The sequence below is a fragment of the Sorex araneus genome, chromosome 10 (assembly GCF_027595985.1).
Source record: "Sorex araneus isolate mSorAra2 chromosome 10, mSorAra2.pri, whole genome shotgun sequence".
Classification (NCBI taxonomy): domain Eukaryota; kingdom Metazoa; phylum Chordata; class Mammalia; order Eulipotyphla; family Soricidae; genus Sorex; species Sorex araneus.
Genome location: NC_073311.1, coordinates 16,143,994 through 16,168,109, shown reverse-complemented (window position 1 = coordinate 16,168,109; position 24,116 = coordinate 16,143,994).

The following is a 24,116-nucleotide window of genomic DNA, read 5'->3' as shown; positions in this document are numbered from 1 at the left end:
TTTGAGGCGGGGTCGCCAAAGGCGGGGTCGCCAGACCCAGGGCAGGGCGGCTGCTGGATGTGGGGAGACCCTGGAGGGGTGTCCTGGGGGGTGGTCTTAGTATCTCGTGAGAGGGCCGATATTAGAGAACAAGGCGGGAAGACTGGGTCTCGGGACGCGGGGCGTGGGGGCTGCAGAACGTCGGGGAGCCCTGGCGGCCACGGGAAGCCGATATACTATATTTAAATCATGACCCTATGTTGCTTTTTTCCCACAGATTTTGTCTATTAAAATAAATAATTAAATGTAAGCGAATATTTGATTTTATTATTTTTGGGTGAAAGAGAATGTATATTTTTCAGGTTGCATTTACATTGGAAAATGTATATACATTTCTATGTTAGGGATTTAGAGGTAATATATGACACAGATTTAGAGAATTTTACAAGGATTTTAGCATCTGAAGTTTGATTTTTATTTTTGAGACAGAGATTTAAAAGTATGTTTTCATCTATAAAAAAGGGATTTTATGTAATAATGTAGTTGTAGTTTAAAAATACAGGTTTTTTGCATCCCAACCTGGAGGCAGCCTTGCATTTTTTATTTGAAAATCCCACTGGAAGCCCATGTCTCAGTATATTATAAGTAGACACATAAAAAAAGGGGAGATAGATTCCTTAATTATTCTATTATTTTATTTAAAAATACATACACATAGGGTTCCACTGGCAGAATACATAAAATAAATTTTCATTAAACAACTAGTTTTATTTTTTAAACAACAAATTTTAATTAAGATTGTAGTATAACTAGAAAATGTTTTGACTGATTAATGCTACAAGCAATATGAAGTAAAAGTTCGATGAACTGTCGAATATGATGAAAACACCTATTCTCTAGCATTATTTAATATGCATAAAGCATATTGGAATCATAAATTTGTAAATTAATTTCTTGAGCTTTGTATAAATTTCTATATTTTAGGCTACATTCTCTGTCATGTTGTTCACCTGATTTCAACTCTCAAAAATAACATTTTATATTCAAAACTTGCTGTTGTGTTTTTATATTGCAAAACATTATTGTTGAGCATTTATACACTATTTTTATTAGTACTTCTCCACATTCATTTCACAATGAATAGTAGCAAAATATAGTGCTAGTAATATGCAAATAGACAAATTTATTTAGCATAAATAAACATTTATTATTAGCAAATGGGTAAAAAATAGTTTGTAAAAGCACCTAAAATTAATGTTTCATGTAATTCATAAGAGCAACATTAGTTATTAACATATTGTTATTTATTATCATATTGATGTTTGGAAACAATCCTTTATTTTCACTAGTGTTTTTGTTTCAGGAGTACTGCCAATAACTATGTAACTAGTATCCAATATGTTGTCCAGTTTATTCAGCTTATTTCAGTGATTTTGATCTTACAGATTTACATTTTGTTAACAGGATGGAATAAATACCAACGGGAACCTTTACATTGGCAACCTGTGTGTTATATGGTGACATAAAATAATTTACATTGATCGTCCATCCCTTTTTTGGCACACAGTTCTTAAAAACTTTGCAATTTTTCAAGTACTCAGACAATGCTGTCTTTTTTATATTAATGAGGTGGTATTTTAAATATAGAATCAATCAGGTAATGAGGGTTGTTACTTTGAGTTCTATACACCATTTCCCAAGAGAGACTAGAGATTAAAACTATCTCTAGTTACCAAAGATTTAATCAATGTTACTCAGGTAAGGAAAGCTTCCTAAAATCGCAAAAGTACATAGTTCAGAGAGAAGGGGTTGGTGGACAGGTGGAGAAGCAGTAAAATGGTGTGCCCAAAAAAGGGCATGACAGCTCTGTGTTTTTTTTCTAAAATTTGCTTTATGTGCTTCCGTCTACTTTCATTTTATAATTGTTAAGTTGGTAGTCAAATGCTTTTTGTGTTTGTGTGAGTTCTGTGAGTTCCTTTAGTAAATTAATTGAGCCCAAGATGGAGACCGTGGGAAACTGAATTATATAGCCAGTCAGACAAACAGAACTTTTTACTGGCATCTGAAGTCCAAAAGGTCAGTTGTTGGTACATCCAATAACTTTTTTTTAAATCAAAATGTCATATAAAATCGGGGCTGGAACAATTACACATGGGTAGAGAGTTTGCCTTATTTGTGGCCAACCCAGGTTCGATTCCCAGCATCCCATATGGTCCCCTAAGCACCGCCAGGAGTAATTCCTAAGTGCATGAGCCAGGAGTAACCCCTGTGCATTGCCGGGTGAGACCCAAAAAGCGAAAAATGAATAAATAAATAAATAAATAAATAAAAATAAATAAAAGCAAACCTAAGTCAAAATGAATTAATACATAATTTTATAAAAATTAGCATCCAAATTTTAACTCTTTAATCAGAAAATTATTCTTTTCACACTATCTAAGTCACATGACAACTTTAAGATATTTTTTAAATTCTCTTAAGGAATTTAGAATATTTTAGGTGATTTGATTGATAAGTGAATTTCTGTTCTAAAAATAATTTTCATGTAATACTACAGTGAAAATGCCAACAACGTTTAATTTTTTCACCCTTTATTTTTCTTTTTTGATTTATGAGCATTTAACAGTTGTGTTGAGAAATATTTTTGTACTATAGTATTTATTTATTTTAGTGTTTTATTGAAAAGCCAGTAGGTATTGTGAGTTGCTTTTAGGTTTTTTTTGTTTGTTTGTTTTGTTTTGGTTTTAAAGAATAGACAAAATTGACAAATCCTGAGCTAGGCTTATATGAAAGTAAAGAGAAAAATATTTATTGGTTTAGAGCTGAAAGGGGAGAAATAACAACAGATGTCTTAATAATCAAAAGATCCTAGAGCTTACTATAAATAATTATATGCCTTTAATCTGGAAACAATAGAAAAATTGATATATTTTCAGAATCATAAAACTTCTCAGTTAGAATCAGGAAGAGGTAGAAAAAAATGAACCATAAGTAAAAATCTTCCCAAGAACAAAAACCCAAGTTTGAATTAATAAAAAATTAATATAAAAAACTTTTAAAAAGTCATATCACCTATAATTTTAAATTCTTCCAAAATTTCATAGAAACAGTAATCCTTCCTAATATCTTCTGTGAATTTAATATTATCATAATACCAAAAAAATACAGAGGAATTAATAAAAACGAAGAGAATCCTATATTTTTTTCTAATTATGTCACAAACATGTTTTATAGAAGCATATAGTCTTGCCCTGCTTTCACTAAAACTTAATTCTAGTTAATTTGTTCTTCTTGGGTACTATTATTAATAAAATTATGTTTAAATCAATTTTCAGAATTATTTTGCCAAACTCTATTTGAGGTCTAAAATTCTTTATCACCTGTGTGTTGAAATGCTTGACTTTTTTATAAGTACATTTTGATTATATCAATTGTCTTTCATTTTTATTCTATGTTCTTCATAATGGATCATTTCCATGCATTTATCTTCAAGTTCAAATGTTTCATTCCATCCTTATGGGAGATCATGTATTGACTTTTCTCTTTGGTTTTGTGTTTTGTTGTCACTGTCATGTGGGACAGGTGTGCTCAGGCGACATCAGAGTGACTTCTTATGATGCATGACATGTGTTCAACCATTTGAGCCACAATCTGTGAGACCCTTTTTGTTGTTTCAGTGTTTTCTATTTTGTAAAAAAAAAATATTTGAACACATGTTGCTTTAATTGTGCTAGTTATTCATAAGAGTTATACTGAAGTCTTCATTTACTAATTCCAAATTATGGGCAGATGGAATTATTTGTAGTTAGATTTTTTATATGGTTTTCTTCTAGCTAGTACCCTTCCAGCCTCCTGAATGTAGTTGCATTAGTTCTTCAGCTCTGGGAACTTAGTAGCAATGATGTCTTTGACAGTTACTTCTTCTTTAGGGTTTCCTTCCTGTCCCTCTGGGAGTCCAATAGTTCTTGTGTTATTTTTCTTGGCTTCATCCCTATTTTCTCTCTTTTTTTTTTATTTTTTTTTATTTTTTATTTTTTTTTTATTTTATTGAATCACCAAGTGGAAAGTTACAAACTTCTCAGGCTAATATCTCAGTTACACAATGCTCAAACACCCATCCCTTAACCAGTGCCCATATTCCACCACCAATAAAAACAAAAACAAAAGCAAAAACAAAACAGACAAACAAACAAAAGAAAAAACAGTATACAGACCACCCCTCACCCCCCAACCCACCCCATAGGTGAGTGATAATTTCACTTCCTTTTCTCTTTACCTTGATTACATTCCAGATTTCAACACATAACTCACTATTGTTCTTAGAGTTTCAAAACAGACTCACTATTCTTGTTGGAATTTATCCCCTAAGAATACAGCTCTATTAATAGGGAAATATTTGATAATAAGTTTTCCATGGATGTGAATGAAGAGATAAAATGTCGCGCGGCCGCTGTATCCCGCGGCTGTTTCAAGTTCAAAGCACACATTTTTTTTTCTTTTTTTTTCTTTTCTTTTTTTTCTTTTTTTTTTTTTCCGCTCCAAAGTTCATACCTTCTCAACGGACCCACAAAATGTCGGACACCTATTTTCTCTCAACATCTGTTCACTGATTATGAGTCTCTGGCATATTCGATATGAAAAAAAACAGTCTTACAACAAGTCTTACAATGGGGATGTTACTGGTGCCCGCTCAAGCAAATAGATAAACAATAGGAGAACAGTGCTACAGTGCTACAATGCTCTTTTCTGGAGAGTCTCTGCACTTCATCTTGGACACTGATTCTGTCCTTAGCAGCTGTTACTTTGTTGCTGAGGCCTTCCACTGAGTCTTTCAATTTGCCTACCAGGTTTTTAGAATTCATCATTTCCTTTTGTAATTTTGTTTGCATTTTCCACATTTCTGTTCTCAAGTCCTCTTCCATTTTATTGGTGGTGCATTCCATTGCTTCTTTTAACTCCCTATGCATCCTCAGTCTAAATTCCTTGTCAGAGAAGTTATCTAGCTCTTCATTGCTGGTTAGGTGTTTTGGGCTAGTTTATCCACTAACTAAGCTTGGTGGGCTTCTGAGTCGCTTTACCATTGTGACAGGTGCAATTTAAACTTTCAGGCTCACTGTTACTGTTGTGTTTTCAGTGTAATATTAATTGAGGTGGGACTAATGAATTATTGGCCTAATGTGTTTCTGGTGATCAAGCTGCCCTAGTGAAGGGTCCACCGAAGAGACTAATTTATGGTTCTTGTGAGATATGGAGAGGGAGAATATTTCCAGACATCATTAGTGGCTGTAGTTCTGGTAAACTTCCCCACTGGGCTGGTACCTGGATGGGGGGGTAGGGGGTGAGTAGGCAGGTTACTGGAAATTGGCTGCTATTGGCTTGGAACGTCTGGGTTCCCCGGAGATCTGGACGTAAGAGCCGGCTCTGGGGCCAGGTTGGTCACACTCGGCTTGAGCAGCACTCCCCCTGAACCAGTACCTGGATGAAATGCAGTTAGATTTTAATATTATTTATTTCTTCAGCTACTGGCATGCTTTCTTTTATCTTTGTATATCTAGAAATTTTGCCTAAGTTAGACATTGCAGATGATAAGTTAGAAATATGTTTTTCTAAATATATTCGTCTTCTTTTTATTTTAGCATGTTGTTAGGAATTAAATGAAATAATCATTATTTTCCTATGGTGTAGAACTCTATTCATCCTCAGTAAGCTTTTTCTTTTCTTGAAAGACTATCTATATCTTCATAGTTTAGTGATAATTAATGCTTTGAAAGATGTTGTGTATATAAAACTGGAGTCTATATATGCTTCTAGCTTTAGCAAACTAGGATAATTTATGAATCACAAATATCTTGTAACTCAAATCTAGTTTACAAATGTCCTTTGTCTTCTGTTTTTTTTTTTTTTCAGGGACCTATTAGTTTTTTTCTTCACTTGCTTTGTTTAGAAGTCATCCAGGAATGATAGGACAGCTCATATGTGAATTTCTACTTTGTCAAGACTTTATACCCTTTAAAATTTTGTGCTTTCTTTCACCATATCCCAGTATTTAACCTCAAGATTGGACAAACTGTTTTCCCTGTAGTCTCAAACACAGTCAGTGAGCCACATTTAGCCAATAAAGTCACACTCTGATTTCTCCTTCCCCCACACTTGAACCAATTTATCTCATCATTCAAAGTTGCCAGGCTTTATTGTCAACTAGAAACTTACTAAGGATGATATGAAATAAATACAACAACAAAAAATACAATTTTCCACTATTTTAACAGTGCTGTAGACATGTTTAAGAACCATCTTTTCCCAATTATCATCCATACTTGGTTGTTTTTTATCATTTGAAATAATTATGACACCATTTTCTTCCTTTAATTTTCTTGTTTTACTCCTGGCTTCTCACTCAGGAAGTACTCCTGTGGTGCTCAGATGACCAGATGAGATGCTAGAGATCAAACCCAACTAGGACATATAAGGGATGAGTGCTTGAACTGTACTATTACTCCAGTCCCATTCACTTTTATATTTCTTATCTGCATAGATAAATCACAGAAATCATTATATTAAAGTTATAAGAACTTTTAGCTATATTTTATTTTTACACAAATCCATATCAAAAATTAAGTCTTCAGAAAAAAAGAATAGAATCAGAACCACGAACTTCATACAGGGTTTGGTCACTGCAAAGTGTGTGACTAATCTGAGATTAATTCATATCACAACATTATTTCCAGTTATCAACTGGGATAGCCCTGTAGACCCCCAAATATTACTTGATGTGGCCCTGGGAGTCTGAACAGGCACTTCTGAGATGACTCTTGTGGTTGCTGACATTGATGGGTCTGAGCAGACCACATTCTCAGGTCCTTTTACTGAACTACTAACCTATCTGGGTGTGGCTGCCAAGAATAGATCCCAGACCCCATTGCTACCAACTGGGAGCCTCCATAAATCAGTACAATAATATAGAAAATACAATAAACGATACTGAAAAATAAGAAATTGGGAAGTATTTTGTTACCTAATTTGAAACTGTATTATAAAGCTACACTGAACAATACTGCATGATACTAAAATGAAGATAGGTCCTCTGATCAATGGGTAATAATAGAATACCTTATGACAAAACCTCATATATATATACATATATATATACACCTTTTGACAAAATCCTATATATATGGGAAGTTAAATTTTGATAATGGATTTGAGAATATGAAGTGGAGTAAAGATAGCATCTTCAACAAATGACACTGGGAAAACTGGATAAATATATCTAAGACATTATATATCTGGATCCATATCTTCACCTCTCACAAGTCAATTTAAAGTACATCAGAGACATTAATATCCAACCAGAAACTATAAAGTACATTGAGGAAAATGTAGGAAGAACACTTCAAGACTTGGACCTCAAACATGTCTTCTGAACTGATACCACTATGCCAGTAAAGGCAACACAATAAAAAGTAAATTAGAATGCATAAAATTAAATAACTTCTACATGGCAAAAAAAATCAGCTACATGTGACTTTATACATTGCAATATGTCATTTGTTCACTGACCATAGTGAATAAGTAATGACTTTGCTAGCATTAAAATAGAAATTCTTCTTAGACTACATTCAAACTTAAACACATTTTGACATTAATTTTTTGTTTTGTTTTGTTTTGCTTTGGGGTCGGTCACATCCTACTGTGTTCATAGATTACTGGTAGTTCTGTACTTTGGATCTCAGGGACACTCTTAGCAATGTTTGGGGGGAATATGTGTGGTACTGAAGATTGACTGTGTTGGCCAAATGCAAGGCAACTATCTTACCTGTTGTACTATGTCTTCTTTCCTTGAGTTCTGATCTTTCAAAGACCAAAATGCAACAAAGAAAAAAGAAAACATGATCAAAATGTCAAGTTCCATCTTGCTGGTGTCCAAAAAAAAATCAGCTATAACTAAAAGACAGTTAACAGAATGGGAAATATTTGTATTCAACAAATCAGATAAAGATTCAATATCTGGGCATATAAAACACTCACTACGATGGAAAAAAAAAAGAAATTTAAAAACCCTATCCAAAAATGGAGAGAGAAAATGAATAAACACTCTCAGAGAATGACAGAAGGATGGCTAGTAGGCACATGAAAAAATGATCAGTACTACTTATCATGGGCTGGAGTGATAGCACAACGGTAGGGTGTTCGCCTTGCACACAGTCGACCCAGGTTCTATTCCTCCGCCCCTCTCAGAGAGCCCAGCAAGCTACTGAGAGTATCTCACCCGCACAGCAGAGCCTGGCAAGCTACCCATGGTGTATTCTGCCAAAAACAGTAACAAGTCTCAAAATGGAGGTGTTACTGGTGCCCACTCGAGCAAATCAATGAGCAACAGGATGACAGTGATACAGTGATCATTTATCAGAAAAATTCATATAAAGATGACAAAGATATACTAGCTCACATCAGTGAGAGTGGCACATATTAAAAAGTAGAAAGAATCTGTGTTGGCAGGGATGTAGTGAAAAAGAAATTCTCCTTTATTGCACTGTAGCACTGTCATCCTGTTGTTCGTTGAATTGTTCAAGTGGGCACCAGTAACCAGTAACGTCTCCATTGTGAGATTTGTTGTTACTGTTTTTGGCACATAGAATACACCACGGGTAGCTTGCCAGGCTCTGCCATGTGGGCGGGATACTCTCGGTACTTTGCCGGGTTCTCCGAGACGGACAAAGGAATCGAACCCGCATTGGCTGCATGCAAGGCGAACGCCCTATCACTGTGTTATTGCTCCAGCCCCTCTTCCTCGTATATTACAGGTTGAAATTCTGTCTGGTAAAACCCCTATGGAAAACAGTATGGAGAATTCTCAGTAAACTAAAAATTAAACTGCCATATGAGCCAGCAATTCCACTTTGGGACATCTATGCAAGGGATATAAAAACACTCTCTCAAAAGGGCATATGCACTTATTAATTATTGCTGCACTCATACAATAGCCAAAATATGGAATCAACCTATGTGTTCAATGATGTGTCCAGATGAATGGACAGTTAAGCTGTGGTGCATATACACAATGGAATATTTTGCAGCTTCACGGAATGAAGAAATCATGCAATTTGCTATGATGTGGTTGGAATTGGAAGATATCATGCTGATTACAGTAAGCCAGAATAAGAATAACAGGCATAGGATGATTTCACTTACCTGTGGTAGATGAAACACTGGATGAGGAAATGTGTTGTAGTAAAGGGCATGCGCAGTTCACTCTTGATCCCAGGTGTTTTGATAGAAACAAAAAGATCAAGGGGAAACAATGAAATATCATTTCACACCACAGAAACTGGCCCACATCCAAAAGAACAAAAGCAACTGGTTTTGGCACGGATGTGGGAAGAAATGGACTCTCCTTCACTGCTGGTGGGAATGCCTAGTGGTTCAGCCTTTTGGGAAACAATATGAGTGATTCTCAAAAAATTAGAAGTTGAGCTTCCATTTGACCCAGCAATACCACTCCTGGGAATATATCCTGGAGAGGCAAAAAGGTATAGTAGAAATGACATCTGCATTGGTATGTTCATTGCAGCACTGTTTACAATAGCCAAAATCTGGAAAAAACTGAAGTGCCCAATAACAGGTGACTGGTTAAAGAAACTTTGGCACATCCACACAATGGAATACTATGAAGCTGTTAGAAAAGATGAAGTCATGAAATTTACATATAACTGGATCAATATGAAAAGTATCATGTTAAGTGAAATGAGTCAGAAAGAGAGAGACAAACATAGAAAGATTGCACTCATCTGTGGAATATAAAGTAACAGAGTGGGAGATTAAAACCCAAGAGTAGCAGAGATAAGGACCAGGAGGTCTGCCCCACAACTTTGAAACTGGACCTACATGCTGGGGGGAAAGACAGCTGAGATAAAGAAGGGAACACCAAGTAGAGGATGTTGGGAGGACCCACTCGGGTTGAAAGATACATGCCAAAAGTAGACTATAGACCGAACATGAAGGTCACTCAATACCTCTATTGCAAACTACAACACCCAAAAGGAGAGAGAACAAAAGGGAATGTCCTGCCCCAGAGGCAGGGTGGGGTGGTGGGGGATGGAGTGGGGATGGTGGGAGGGATTTTGCTGGAGGAGAATGGGCACTCGTGGAGGGATAGTTAAACGATCCCTGTATGACTGAAATGCAAACACGAAAGTTCATAAGTTTGTAACTGTACCTCATGGTGATTCACTAATAAAAAAAATTAATAAACCTTTCAAACAACAAAATTAAAAAAAGAAGAGAACAGGAGGTAATGGTTGAACAGTCATTGAGCTTCAGTTATACTTGTGATATGGATCAATGTCATAGCCATATAATGAATCAAGGACTCAATAAAACTGAAAACATGAGATTTAAGCTGCAGCAACAAGCACTTTGTGACAGATGTGGATGGGGTGAGGGTTGGGGTAGGGAGGAAATATGGGAATACTTTTGGAGGGAATTTGACACTGGGAGAGGTAGTAGCATTAAAATGTATGCTAAAACTCAACTATTAATAGCTTTGTAAATCAAACTTCTCTAAGAAAAAAAAGAAAATACAATGATATGGATATCATTTCTTCTATCACTATATCAAAATAGCAATTCATAAATTCAGTAATAACTAATAAATGTATAGGCATCTTGGAATACCTAGGCAACTAAATTAGATAAGTATATGTAAGTGTGAATATATTTTAGCAGAAAAATAATGTAAAGATATATTGCTTGAAGCAAAATAATGGCATATTTGATAAAATAATGTAAAAATGCTTCTCTGGTAAAACAACATGAAGACAACTCTAAAACAAATGACTACATTAATTTGAGCTTGAATCAAAACAAGACTAAAAGTGGAAATTATGTGCTAAAGCAAGCCTTTTTTCTCCCTATGAACAAAACAAGGAAAAATTTGTTTTCTTGTAATGTTAAAAAATCCCCAACGAAGACAAGTTCTTTATAACTTGACCTATATTGCAAAATTTGTAAACCCAATTTTAAACTAAATAATGTTTTATGTTGAATGATGCCAAAAGGAATTAACAAGCTAAAATTTACTTAATGTAACATCATGATATGAAGAGTATCAATTTAAAAACAGGTACAAAATCTTATGTAGGTACATTCAACATTGCAATTTGATGTCTCTTAGCATGGGTGGTATTTTCAAACAATTTTTTCTCATAGAACTAATGTATTTAATATTATTTCAATTTATTCTCTTCATAACTGTATCATGACCCATTAACTTTGACTGATATTGCCAATATAACTTTAGTTTAATGTTTGCATTCTGTACTTGTAGTTCAGGCTACAAATACCCTTATGTTGTAGGAATGGTATTTGCAATTAGGTCATTTAAAAGTAATCTATATTTAGGTGACTTATTTAATTTTTCAGGTTTGTCAAGTAATGCACTTATCTTTGTCCTAATATCAAAATATAGGGTATAGAATTATTTATCTCACAATATTTTTCTATTTGCCTTTGACCCAGGCATGGAAGTGCTCAGGTGTTAATTTCTAGCTCTGCACTGAGATCACACTTGTCTGTGTTCAGGGGATCATTTGGGGGTCACTGGGATAAAAACCAGGTTGACTGCATGTAGGGCAGAACCTCAAACATTGTACTATCTCTTTAGTCCCAATCTCACAACATTTTAAAAATAGGAACAAAGTATTTTAATTCACCTATGTGTTCATTATAAAACCATACTAGCTCATTGGTTGACTAAAATAGATATTAAATCTATTCCTGACATTTAGAAACCAGATAAAATCAAGCATATAATAAAATATATTTCATTGCATTAATATGGAAGGTAAGAATACTGAAACAAGTTTTCTTTAATTTCGATGACTGTGTCTCAGAATAGGAAACAACTATTGGTGAAAAGCTCAAGTATAGTATGTTTACATTTTTTTAACCTAGAAGGAAATAAATTGTTATTTGAAAGATTACTTATTTCTCAAGCTCCAGGGCAAAAACAGCACAAAAGGGAAAAGTATTTTTAAGTCTCTTCCAGATATATTATATAAATCTCTAATATCTGATTATCTGATACAGGGAGACTGAGATAGAGCTGAAAATACTTGAAAGACTGTATCTGTTCCTGGTGAAAACTGTCTGGCATAAAAAAAGCTATTCACAGAAAAGTCTTGACACTAAAAAAGACTGACCTCGGAAGTAGGATGGCTTATTGGTTAAGAAGATTGTTCCTCTGGATTTATTCTATTCAAGTATCATTGAACTTTTGTGCTGAGTGCCACCAGTCACATAGCACTTGACTCTAATGAGTCAGATTTTTATAAAGAAATTGACTTTGATCCGAATTCACCACTCCTAGAAATATCACTTTCAACTGCATTCTAGAGGTAGACATGAATTTAAAGATATAGCTGAGAGAAAAATAGATCAATTGTGAAGGAATAAACACAATGTTTATTTGAACTGTCAAATAAAAAATTTGGAAAGACATTTCATTTCCCAAATAAAGAAAAGAGATGAAGAAAATACCTCATGGGAGATCAAAATTGAAAAAAAATGTGCAAATAGACAAAAAAGTTTAAATAATATGTGAGCTAATTTTATAAGCATAAGATCATGGGGCTGGAGCAACAGCACAGCAGGTAAGGCTTGCACGCCTTGCACGCGGCCAACCCGAGATTGATTCCCAGCATCCCATATTGTCCCCCAAGCACCGCCAGGAGTAATTCCTGAGTGCAGAGCCAGGAGTAACTCCTGAGCATCGCTGGGTATGACCCAAAAAGAAAAATAAAGTATAAAAGATTTAAAAATTTCAAATGTTGAAAGTGTTTAGTATCAACTTGCTAGAGACAAAAAGAATGAATCCAACGTAAAGATTAAACTAAACTATCAAAAGAATAGATAGCATATCTATCCAATGTTTTGTATTGAAAATTCACAAAAGAGGAAATGAGAAGGACAGCTAACTTTAGGCTTGTAAATATCACAAATATAAAGAAAAATGTGTAAAATTGGAAAAATTGACACTGACAATAAGAGCAATTTTTTGAAAAACAAATCCCAATTATTTAACCTGTGGAAAACTTATTAATAATTCTTGCTTGCATATCAATCAATTACCAAATGCATAACTATTGTCAAGTTAGTCTTTCTACAATAAATTATTGGAAAATCAACTTTAAAAATATTCATTTTTTTCTATTTCTTTTCCAACTCATTGGAATGAAGAGCAAAGGAGAACAAAGTTTACACAATATAACTTGTTGGTTAAGGATATCAAGGGAATATATTTGCAGTAATTCTATATATGATTTTCATCTACAGTGGTAACAGCTGGTATTGACAGCTGGCTGGTATTAACACCTGTTAATAAGCTGCAGTTCCTGGGAAGGCTCTGGAATAGGTATCAAAAAATTACGTAATGTTTTCTTATTCAGTCGTCCTTAGTCAAAATCTGAATTCTCTATATAAATCGGTAGTTGCCTTACTGACATTTTGAATGATGAACCTCTGTTTTACCCTGTAAAGATTTATACAGAGGGAATTTTAGCATTGAATTTTAACTTCTAGGTATGCAAAGTATCCCAATATTGAAATGATGTTTAATATTTAAGCCTGGTGAAAAGAAATTTGGCTAAATGAAACAGCATGTTCCCAATTTAACTCATTGACCATTTAAATCTGTATCATTTTTAAATAGGATATTTAGCAGCCTTTTAAATTTTAAAATTTTAGTTACTGTTATTTACAACACTGTTAATGATATGTATTTTTCCATATAATGTTATAACCCCACTCCGTACACCATTGTCTCAGAAAGAAAAAGCTCACCCGCCCTCTCACCCTGCCATGGTAAGCTTATTTCTGTAGAGCAATTCTAAGTATTCGTCCCATTTGGCCATTTTTTATTCCTTGCCTATGCTTTTATTTTTATACTTTATGAGAGTAACACTGATATAACTGTCCCACTCCTTGTGGATGACTTTATTCATTCAGCATAATACCGCCAGCTCCATCATGTAGTACAAATTACATTATATTGTCTTTTCTTATAATCAAGTATTATTATATAATAGTTTATCAACTCATCTGTTCTTGGACACTTAGATTGTTCTCTTATTCTGACACATGTTGATGTTTATTTCTAAAAATTTAAACTCCTAATCCAGTCCTTTACACCCTCTTCCTTTTAGCAACTCAGCAAAAAAGTTTCCAAAAGGGCTATTAAAATTGTATAAACAGTTCACTTTAATCCCTTAAAATATACAATCTTCACTCACAAACTAAATGGTCTCAACACAAATTAAATCCTTATTTCTAGAAACTATATCTCAATGTCCTTACGGGGGTCTTTCACTCACTTATACTAGAATCCTTAATTGGATATTTTGATGGAGTGAGGTCTGAGGTTTTCATCACTGTCACTGTCATCGTTGCTCATCGATTTGCTCGAGTGGGCACCAGTAGCGTCTCCATTGTGAGACTTGCTGTTACTAGTCAGGGTCCTGACCAGTTGACCCTGGCAAACTGGGGTAGGATCCTCCAGCCACCTGACTTACTCCCTATAGGAGAGGGAGTGGGAGAGGGAGAAGCCACCGCCCTGACCCTCTGTGCAACGAGGTCACCCGCACCGCCGTCACCGAGAAAGAAACACACAGAGGGGAGAGAGTTGGAGGTCAAGCAACTCTCATTTTATTAGAGCTTACACACTGATATTTAAAGGCAAATTTTCTGGGAGGAGTGGACACCATGGACACCTGGGTATCAACTCTGCAGTAAACATTTTGCTGGGCCCTTTACGGATATTAACTAATGATTTATGTTCCCCTCCTCTCAAGGTTGGGTATGCTTTGCTCAGACAAGTGGTGACTTTCAAGTTTCATCTCATTATCTTTTCAACCCGGGAGCCTTTCTGGGTGGAGTGCCCTAAGGCCCTGAAGAGAGCCTGCTCCTGCTTCTAAGGGCAGGGGATTTGGCCAGGGTCTCAGGCTGGCTGCTGAGACCCCAACAGTTACTGTTTTTGGCATATCAAATATGCCACAGGTAGCTTGCCAGGCTCTGCCCTGCAGGCTAGATAGTCTTGGTAACTTTTCGGGCTCTCCTAGAGGGGCGGCGGAATCGAACCCGGGTCGGCCTCGTGCAAGGAAAATGCCCTACCTGGAATAAATTTTTTTTAAAAATAGACATGATTAAAAAACATAAAATAAGAAAATACAGTCATTTTAGGGTTGGAGATATACCTTAAGTGGCAAGCATATGTCTTGCTAATGTGGTCCTGGTGACTTTCCAAAACCATCAAGGGTGTTTCCCCTTCTCTTGACCTTCATATCAATGTTACATCTAGCAATATTAAACTCCAGACTCTAAAGCAAAAATTGAAATTGCTCAGTTCAACTCAACAAAAATGAACTGAGTATTATAAAGAGGGCTACCTAGTCCCAGTTTTGAGAGTCAGTTTAGTGAGGGAGACAGAAAAATAAAGACATAAATAACTACAAAACAGTGACACACAGATTCATACATAGAAACACATACACACTCATACACACACATACACAGCATTCTGTAAGACAAAGAAAAATCAGTGTAATACAGTGACTTAAAACATCTTTGGGAACAAAATATGAAAGTTAATCTTTAAATCTTTTGGGGATAGCAGCGAGGTTTGGGCAATTCCAGAAAGTGCCTGGAGGCTCTGTGCTCTCAGAAGGCTTGGAGTAGCACGCAGTGTCTCAGGGTGGGGGTAGGGGGGCATCAAACTGGGGTCAGTGGGAAGCAAGGCAAGAGTGCAGCCTGAGGGACCACATATGTCTGTGCCCAGGACTAACAACTTCTGTGCTCAAGTATCACTCCTAGAGTGATATATGTTGTGCCAGGGATTAAACCCATGCCAATCATGTGTAAAACAAGCACCTTACTTACTTGCAATACTATCTCTCTGGTCCAGAAATGTGACTTTAAGGTGTGACACTCAGGAGATTAGCCCTGCAGTCACTTTGAAAATATCTGGAAATAATATGAACAAGAAAGACCTGATCCCATTCTTCCTGAGATTAATAGAAACTACAAATCAGGAAAGGGGAAATGCCATAAAAATACTATGCAAGGTTACCAGTATACAAAAAGAAACACTATCTTAGATTTGCAGATTGCTGATAACTTCTTGGAAAAATAACATATAAGCTGCAGCCTGGAAGTGTACTGAGTTACTCTGTTGTTGTTGGCAATTATTATTATTATTATTAAAGTCTCTGGATGCTGGCCGTTGGTGGGATTACACAGCGCCAGGGGCAGTCCCTGGGTGTGACTGCCTTGCTACTGGAAAATGGGAAATCTGGGTGAAAGGGGCCCAGTCCCGATCAAAGAAGGCTTGGAAGTCTCAGCTCCCAGAAGAGAGCGACGCAGAGTCTCTTGCCTGCGTGCCTGGCTGTCTTCCCTGGGGCCCCTTGAAAAGGATGGGCTCCAGCTTCCCTCCCCTCCCCGAGCAGAGCTCCCATGGCCTAAGACCTCCGGAGCCTTAGCCACAGCCATGCTCAAGACCTCTCTCCACACATTTAGACGAGCCCCACGCATGAAGGAATCGGCAGAGGAACCCAGGTGTGTGGGACCCGGGGCTGAGACCCTCCAAGCCTGCTTGGATCAGGACTGGGCTTCTTCCACCCATATTTCCTATTTTCCAGTAGCTAGGCAGTCACACCCAGGGACTGTCCCCAGTGCCGTTTAATCCCACCAATGGCCAGCATCCAGAGACTTAAAACCAAGCTCCGGGAAGCAACATTTTATAACCTACTTCTCCCTCTGGGAGAACCTGGCAAGTTACCGAGAGTTCCCTGCCCACATGAAAGAGCCTCACAAACTCCCCATGGTGTATTCATATGCCAACACCAGAAACAATGATGGGTCTCATTCCCCTGGCTCTGAAAGAGCCTCCCTCATTGGGAAGGACAAGTAAAGAGAGGCTTCTAAAATCTCAGGGCTAGGACAAATGGAAACATTACTGAGACTGCTCTAGAAATTCGACGATCAATGGGATGATGATGATTGTTAACACTTTGGTGAAGGGAGTGGCATAATAAAGAAAAAGTGAGGAGCAAAATATGTTCAATGTAGAGTAAATCCTATGATAGAATCCACGGAAAATTGAAGGTAAGCAGATTTGAAGACATTGCACACCTTGGTCATCTTCCTGTGTAGTTTTCAATTCTACCATAAACTACAGATAGAAGCTCTCGTAGTTTATTTTTTCACTTCCTAGATTTTAGGTTTCTTTAAATAATAGTCATAATTTTATTAAGAGTATGAATTTTGGAGTCTGATGTGCAGAATTTAAGTCCTGTTTAGGTATAGGGCTTTGGCCAAATCACTTAACTTTGTAAAAGTCATCTGTCTACGTATTTATCTTCAAAGCATTATTAGGAATTAATTAGAAAATGTATGTAAAATGCTTGCGACAGCACCTATTAAATTGTGGTGACAGCCAGTCTCAAAGCCACTATTATTTCCTATTACTAACTTTTTGGGTTTTTTCTCCTTTTTTTTTTGAGAGGGACATACCCAGCAATGCACAGGGTTTATTTCTTGTTCTGCACTCAGAATCACTTCTGGCAATGCTCAGAGGACCATATGGGGTGTTGGGCATTGAACGCTAATTAGCTATGTCTAAGGCAAAAACACTATCCACTATCTCTCTAGTCCCTATTTACTCTTTGATTGCTGTATAAGCTTGAAACTACCACACAGATGTACAGAAAATTTGAGTAAGGCCATTTTAAAATAATTTCTTTCTCATTTGTTATCTCAGCATAAGTCTCTACCATTGTGAAGCTATTAAATTTTTGCCTTTTCATTTAACAGCGAATTTATGCCTTTAATTTATATGAATACCTGACAAATATCAAGGATCATAGGTTAGAGGCATCTCTCTGATCTCTTAGGGTATAGAAGAAGGGGAAGTTACAAAAGTTATCATTGCTTCCCCAGGAACACCTCTCATTAAATATATCTCCTTTATCAGCACAATTTCTAAGTATATTAAGGAAGTTTGGGTCAAGGAAGTGGTTGGATGAAGAAGAGGTGTACAAAAAGATGGAGCAGGAGGCTAAGTTTCCCCAACTGTCTGATCTGTCCTCCATCACTTATTACTTTGGCATTTGGATTATTTTAATCTAAGGCTAACCAATACCTGTAGGCTTACATGAAACTTTTAGCTACTGAGAATAATGAACATTGGTGGTATTATTGAAATTTTGAACTATTTAGAGAAATATATATACACACACATAGGTAAATTTCAAAGAGCCAGCACATGGTCCTCTTTTCAATGTGCCTCTCTACTCCATTCTCTATTTGAAGCCTCAGGTCACTATCATATTCCTTAGCTCAGTATGAAACTCCTTGCTTTGTAACATGTACTTAAGAATTTGCATCCATTTGTATTCTATATACAAATATGTCCGAAATAATTTTGATCCAACAGCCTGAGAATAATCAAGAAGGTAAGAAGTAATATCTGTCAGATAGACAGATATATGTCTATGCACACAGACAAGTTTATGTGTGCACACACGTGTATATTCTATAAGGAAATAAAGCTATATGTTTAAAATGTAAATGAATAGTTTTTGGATATCTTAGACTATGGTCTCTTAAAAATAAATTCAGTCCCACGGATTTAAACATGAATTGTGAGATTGCTACAATGATACCTTTATTTTGCATAATATAAGCTTTTGCACAGTGGACGTAAAGCTGAAGACAAAGAATAACCAAAGAGGGGAAATCTACTGGATGATATCATTTAAATTAATTTAAAATACTTAATTATATGTGCTAAAGTGTAAGCACAGACAGCAGAAAGTAGCAAGTTTACAAAAGAGTCTCTTAGTAAACAGTTCTACAGTTTCACTGACTGGTATTTATACTGCAAGACTATTTCCAGATTAACTTTAAAATTGGCAGTGACAATTTAAAATTTCCTTGACCACCTATTGTTCACTTTTTTCCCTGGTACCAATGTCTTGATTTCAATTCATCTCTAAAAAGTTTATTTACTAGGATATTCAAATTTGTTCAGGTAATTGTACTACCTCTGAACTGGTATTTAATGGACATAGTCTCCAAATCTGCTTGCCCAACACATACACATGGCATTTCATATTTTTCCCCAAACTTCCTATTAAATTGGAATGAGATGGGAACATCAAAATCACTGAAAAATTTATTTCAAGTGCAGGTGAGTATTAAGTATATATTTTAAAATCTACAATGCTTGTACCTATAAATAAGTAGTAGGCAAGCAGGACTTGCTCAGGGTGGAACTTAGAAAATCAGACTTTAAATTGCCATCCTTGATTCTAAAAACATTTATCTAAGGAATATTTATTGAAAAACTGTAAGACAGTTCACTAGATTTTCATTGGTGAACTATATAAGGTTTACAAAAATAAGTTATTATTATCACTTCTATGATTATTAAAAAGTGTGAAATGCACACTTATAGTAAAAATAGAATTAGAACTTTATTCATCTCAAAGACACAGAGAAGACCATTTGCAATAAATGTGACGGATGTCCTCTTTATATCACTTAGATATTATCACTTTAATCCTTAGAATAATAGTAATTGAATCTGTGACCAAAGGCTTTATTATGAATGGGAGAAAAGCATCTTGTCAGGACCCTTCCAAGCTAAAAATATCAAGCAATTAACAATACACTTCCTGATACCCAAGAGATAAGTTTCAATCAATGTCTGGCAGAAATTTGTAGCTAGAATTCTCATCTTACTTGTCTTCCTGTGGAATCACTCTGAGATTCGTATTTTATAGCAATTCCCATGGGTTTCTGGCCACCATAGTTCCAGTCACCCATCATAGCTGCTCCTTGATAATCTCCTTATGTCCATTCTTTTCTTCCTTGTTTCCATTTAGCACATTTCTTCCCTATGTTTCTAGCTCCCAAAGAGTCATCTTCCCAGAATCTGTTTTTGGTAAACACAACTGAAACACCTTCTAAACGAAACATCTCAAAATCAAAAAGTTTTCTTAATAAAATGAGCTTCTGCAAGTGAAAAACTATGCTAAACCTGCTATAGTATATATGTATGTGTGTGTATATATATGTGCATATATAAACATTTACCATCTATGTCTTGTTTTATGGGTTTGTTGATACTTTCTTTTACTCATTTGTGCTAGTATATCTCTAACCAAGATAATTTCATCATTTTAAGAAGTAGAAACAGAACGATAATCATACTGTGTTATACTGGGCCACTTTTAGGAATAATCTTATGACAAGTTAGAATTTTAACTTATCATCAAAATTGCTGTATTTTTGCTGTAGAGCAAAACTGTATTTTGCTGTAGAGCAAAACAATTTCTTCACTGGGGATTCTTAAACTTTAACTCTTATTTTCTTTCCATTTAGATAAATCATTAACCTGTGATTTCAACAATATGTTTAGATAACAGTAGGATTATCTTTGACTATATGAAAAGATTTCACAAATTTTTATGGTGGATGTCAAAACAAAAACTATTCAGGTAGCTTCTAAATATTAAAAAAACAGATGTTGTATTATAAAAACGAAAATAAAAGTTAGAAATTGGCCATGCCTATGGTTTACTTTTTCTAACTGCCTCAAACATGTCTGAAAAGTTCAGAGACTTGGTTTGCAAATTAAAATATTAATCTTAATTTTTAGGTGAAATTAGAATATTATGTGCTTTTTTCCCAAATGAGGAATAGTAAACAAGATGATTATTAGGCCTCATAACCTAAAGAAAATTTGTTAAATTCTACCTAATAAACTTGAGTAATTTAAATGTTATAAAAATTTGAAAATGTAAAATATTATATTAGTGTAAAGTATGTTACTTTTATCCCAGTATATCAAGGATAAACTCTAATTTTTATTATTAATGAAGATCTTCACTTTCCAAGATACTGTGATGCTTGAACAATGGATCATGAAGTATGCCACAATAAAATTTTGAAGTTTATCACAAGTACACTTAGAATTGCTGAAATGCAGAAAATCTTAAATATAGACATGACTCCTTATATACATTTTTGTATCAGAAAACAAAAATATAAGAATTACATATCAATTGAAAATTAATAAGTATACAAAATGGAAATTAGCTACAAATATCTGCTCCAACTCTATGCGTGAGGGTGAGGGTAATTTTTAGATGTCTTACATGATTTGTACCCAATTTTTAGAATTGTTCCTTACTAACCCTGGACACATGGATACTGAGTGCTCAGAAAATAACAATTATAACCAAAAAAAAAAAAGATATCATATGTTAAACTCTATATTCTAAAAAGTTTTAAAATATCTGAAAGAGATATATTATTATATGTATTATATATAATATATATTAGTATAGGTATATATTAGTATATGTATATTATGTGTATATTATATGTATATTATTATATTAATATACTAATACCTTGACACTGCTGCAATTTGTTTTTTTTTAATTTTTTATTTTTTTTATTGAATCACCATGTGGAATGTCACAAACCTTTCAGACGTAAGTCTCAGTTATACAATGCTCAAACACCCATCCCTTCACCAGTGCACATATTCCACCACCAGGAACCCCAATATACCTCCCCCCACCTCAGCTCCTACCACCCACCGCCTGTGTAGCTAATAAATTTCACTTTAATTTTCTCTTTACTTTTATTACATTCAATATTTCAACAAAAACCTTGGTATTATTTTTTGGAGTTCCCCCCCCCGCCCCAAAGTCAAAGTCAGACCTGTTGAAAAGGAAACATTTGATAATTTGTTTTCCATTGCTGACAATGAAGAGATATGGTGTGGGTTTGGATTTCTGTATTTTAGTAACTATGTCCAGGGAAATTTCTGTGAGAATTTGCATCACTGCAAGTTCATACCTCCCTTTTGTGCTCTTCGTAAGATGGCGACCGTGGCTCAGTTCACAATCTAGAGACATTTCTGCAAGAAGCTGCTGATGCCCACAGTACTTTAGCTTGCCTCTGGGGCCATGGTTGTGCAGCAACGGAGAGCTTTGCTGCAATTTGTTTAAATGAAGCCACATTCAAGTGTGAGCCACTGGTGGTATGGACTGGTGCCAATGTTTTAACACACTCTATGTATATATTGTACATATATATGTGTACCTATTACATGTGATAATTAACATATTTCATTCTGATAACAAGATGGATACGATTAAATTAACATCTGCATTACTCATGAAGAAACTGAGATACAAAAGAATTAATTAACTTTTGCTAGTTCACATAGCTATAAATGGCAAAACTCAGATTGTTATCCAGGCAGTCTGAAGTATAACCTTTATACTATTCTAAATGTCATTACATTGAAGCAATTATTTCAATGGTATAAAAGTTTTACAAATTTTTTTGCAATAAAGCATAAAATTAGATAGTGTCCTGAACTCCTATCTTCTTTTATGAACTGAATTGTTATACAAATGTGAAAGGAACAGTACAAACATTTAGATATATTTCAAAATAAAAGAACTTAGGTTTCATTGCAAAAATGATCTTGTCAGCATTATGGACGCTTCACATGAATTGGTGTGCAATTTTATTTTATCTTTTACTTTAAAATATGAGATTCTCAATCAATCTTCAAACACAAGTAAAAGCATGTTTCTTGGTTTGGATGAATTCATTAGTAATAAAATAAAGGACACGATGGGAAAGATGATCCATTAATTATCTGTGGTAAAAAATCTAAAAATCATGATTCTGACTGTATTCAAATTATGAAAGAAAACTGGAAATGTTTCTTGAGATAGAAAAATTCTGTCGTTATTAAAATTAATGCAGTAATGTTGAAAACCTGAATATACATCTATTTAATCTGTGGTTAATTTTAATCTGTATTTTAACTCTTAAAATCGTTTCAGTTAGCATGGTAAATCAGTGGTACTGTTAATGAGTAAATACATCCCTTAGTTTATTCCTATGGAGGCAGCACTCAACTAATTTATTTACTAATCTCTGATTTGGTTTAAATGCCAAACTTACAAACAAAGAGAACTAAAATAAAATATTGGCAATAATGACAGTGTCCTAACTAAACAGTTTTAAAGAGAAACACATATATGTTGTAAAAAAATTTTTCATGATATTTAAATAAAACGTCTGAGCTGGAAGTATACTACAGACAATGCGTTATTTGTCTTGCATGTAGCCATCTGCTATTAGATTCCTGGCACTAGAAATTACTCCTGAGCACAGAACCAGAAATACCCGCTAAGCACCACCAGGTATGACCCCAAACCAGATCAAGCAAATAAAAACAGTAAGAAAAATATAAACAAAAAACAACTTCCACAGAGGCAAGGAATGAAACCCAAGAGGACAGTTGAAAAGCGGATGAGGGTCACAGAGAATTCAGTGAACAACCTGTCAATCAATCTAATGTTAAAGAGAATGAGTTCCTGCATTTCAGAATTTAAAATGAATTCACTGGGGCTGGAGCAATAGTACAGCGGGTAGGGCATTTGCCTTGCATGTGGCTGACCCGGGTTCAATTCCCAGCGTCCCGTATGGTCCCCTGAGCACTGCCAGGGGTAATTCCTGAGTGCAGAGCCAGGAGTAACCCCTGTGCATTGCCAGGTGTGACCCAAAAGCAAAAAATAAAATAAAATAAAAAAATAAAATAAAATGAATTCATTCCCTACCAGTCTGATAGAGCTCTGAAAACTCCCATTTTAGCTTTATCATTATGTAATTTGATTTTCAAATAGATAAATATTTTCTTTGATTTATGTTCAAATACAGATACATGTAGTAAGGATCCCTCAGATTCGTGATGCTGGAAGACCCAGTGCATATTTGCTATAAATTCTTGACTTCAACCCATGCATTACCTACCTCTGGGTTAACAAAACCACTTAATTTGACTAACAATTAATGTTAAATAGGTAAAATCTGCCACTTTAAAGTAGAAAATAAGAAGCACAATGTATCAGAAGTACTAGGAATTTTTTCTGAGAAATGAATTTCTCTATAATACAGACTAGTAACTTACCGATAAATCTAAGTTGAAATTCAGCAATGGAGCAATATCATCTATTTTGTGGATAAATCTTAAACATTAGATTATATAA